This window comes from Alligator sinensis, unplaced genomic scaffold (assembly GCF_000455745.1).
Source record: "Alligator sinensis unplaced genomic scaffold, ASM45574v1 scaffold1192_2, whole genome shotgun sequence".
Lineage (NCBI taxonomy): Eukaryota > Metazoa > Chordata > Crocodylia > Alligatoridae > Alligator > Alligator sinensis.
The window spans coordinates 719,018-721,805 of record NW_005842312.1 but is presented as its reverse complement, the minus strand read 5'-3'; positions in this window follow the sequence as shown (position 1 = coordinate 721,805).

Sequence of the window (2,788 nt, the reverse complement as noted above, 5' to 3'; positions counted from 1 at the left end):
TTATGCAGGGGGTCGGACTCGATGATCTATTGAGGTCCCTTCCAACCCTAACATCTATGAATCTATAAATCTATGAATCCTGGAGACCACTCAAAATATAACTAAACTTATCTGTTTATAAACTATTTTAACAAATATTCCTTGCTTGAGCCTTGCTGCAGATATAGGTAACAATTCAGAGAATTAAAGTGGTGGGAATACCTTGAGATTGGTGTAAAGGTGCTTACACTGATACAACTTACTCCTGTAATGGAAACAGAATAGGTCACAGGGGGATAAAATGCATGTAGATCTGCATTATCCTGTCCACACTTGGGGGGAGGGGGGCTGAGCTGGTTTGTTTTTCATTGATGAAGTAAGTTTCAGACCAGAAAAGCTTCTACTATATGTATATTGATCTAATATATAAAGCTCATACTATATAAAACTTGTACTATATAGATCTAATATACACATGCACCCACATATCTATAGATATCTATATATCTATATACACACACACACATACATGCATACATATACGTATACCGACATATATCCATGGACACAAACACACATCTAATGTGTATATATATATTTATATGTATCCAATATAACATGCACCCACCCACATAACCTTTTATATATATATCTCCCAATGTTTGTATGTATGTAATATACACACATACATCAAATATATCTATATCTATATATGTACACCAAATGTGTGTGCATGTGTGTGGGTGTATATTGATATACACCCACACACCTCTAACTTATACATATGCACCCGCAAATCATATAGATAGATAGATCGATCTATATAGAAACACACACGTCTGATATACCCACCCATCTAATATGTGTATCTTCTCTTTATAGACCTGATGTACACACATTTGTACACACACATATCTAATATCTATACACATCTAATCTGTATAGACATACATGATCCATATCAGTTGTGTATACATACGTATATACATATATATACACACATCTAGTGTATATATATATACATATGCACACATACCCCCACACATCTACCCATATACATTACATTTCTGTACATCTAAATATGTCTATTACATATACATATACACACAACCAAACATGTAATACACACATACCCACCCTAACATATCTAGATGTATCCATACACGTCACATATACACACACACAGACACATCTGATGTCTTCAGCTATATCCACACCCATCTTGTATAGAGGCACACAAACACATCTGATGCAGACCCAGACACATCCCATATCATTGGAACACATACATGTGCCCAAACACATCTAACAGAGCTGCATCCATAGATCCCTTACACATACACATCAACTGTAGAAACAGACACACGTACACACACATGCTTCATGCTCACCTAATGTACGTGCATACACATGCCTAATACACCCCTGCTTGCACATCTCATGTACATATAGATATACACCCCCCTTAATACACACAGCCACCCACACATGTATTCGCACACACTCCTAATACACATACACCCCCCCATATACCCACCCCACAATCTAATGCTGCCCCCCATGCCACTACCCGTGTGAACACATCCCTCCCTATGCCCCCAGGTCTCTCTCCTGCACACACCCCCGCCCCGATTCCCCTGCCCTGGCCACATGCCTCCTGGGAGCAGAGCCCGGCCTGTGCATGGGGAAGTCTGGCAGGAGAGTGAGGCATGTACAGAGGGTGCAGTGCAGAGCAGGTTCTACCCATGAAAGGCCGCTGCTGCTTCCTGTCAGCCAGGGGTGGCAGAGTTGGGTGGCTCTGCTGGTCTGGTGGCTCCAAGTGGCAGCTATGAGGCTGCTCTGGCCCTGTCCCAGGCTCAACCCAGTTCAGAGCCAAACAGCTGTTATTGAGGGGGTCAGGGCCTGCTGTGTCGCATAGCGGGAAGCTGACCTGGGTTCCCCACCTCCCTCTTCCTCTTTCACTTGCAGTTTTCAGAATTTAAGGTCCAGGGAGCCTTGGTTCAGAGGTGACACCCCTGATTCCTATGTTCTGTAGTTCCCGGTGCTTCTTTCCACCAAGAGCTTGCCCAGTCCCTTTTTGAACGTGGCTGTCCTGTCAGCTTCCACCATCTGTGGTGGCAAGGAGTTTCAGGTGGCAACTGAGAAAACAAGGGCCTTGGGTTAGAAGCCTAGACAATGAGGGTTAGAAGGGACCTCAGGAAGTCAGTGCTGCATTTCTTAACCTGTGAGTCATGACCCAAAAGTGGGTCACAAGAATATATGAAAGGATCACGAACAAATTTAATAAATGGAGCAACAAACTTTAAAAATGGATTCTCTTTTAAAGGAGAAAAATGTGGGAGACTTTGGCTTTTCTCTTGCAGGCTGGTAAAGCTCCAGCCTGCAAGGGACTGCTTGGGGCTCCCCAGGCCCCACACACTGGGGACTGGGACCTGGAGGCAATGGGTTGGGAGTGAGGGGCACTGGGTCAGGACTGGCCATCAATGTTTACAAATGGGTCCCAGTACAAAACAAGGTTGAGAATCACTGTGTCCCAGTCCAACCTCCTGCTCAAAGCAGGATCCTCCCCAACTAGATCATCCCAGCCAAGGCTTTGTCTACCCAGGTCTCAAACACCTCCAAGGAAGGATGAAGAACTGGCAACCTCTCTGGATAACCCGTTCCAGTGCTTTACTACCCTCCTTGTGAGAAAGTTTTTCCTCATATCTAAACTAAACTTCCCTAGCAAAAGCTTGAGACCACTGCTCCTTGTTCTGTCATCAGACTAGCTCTATCCTCTTGATAACTACCCTTCAGCAGAGGCAGTCTT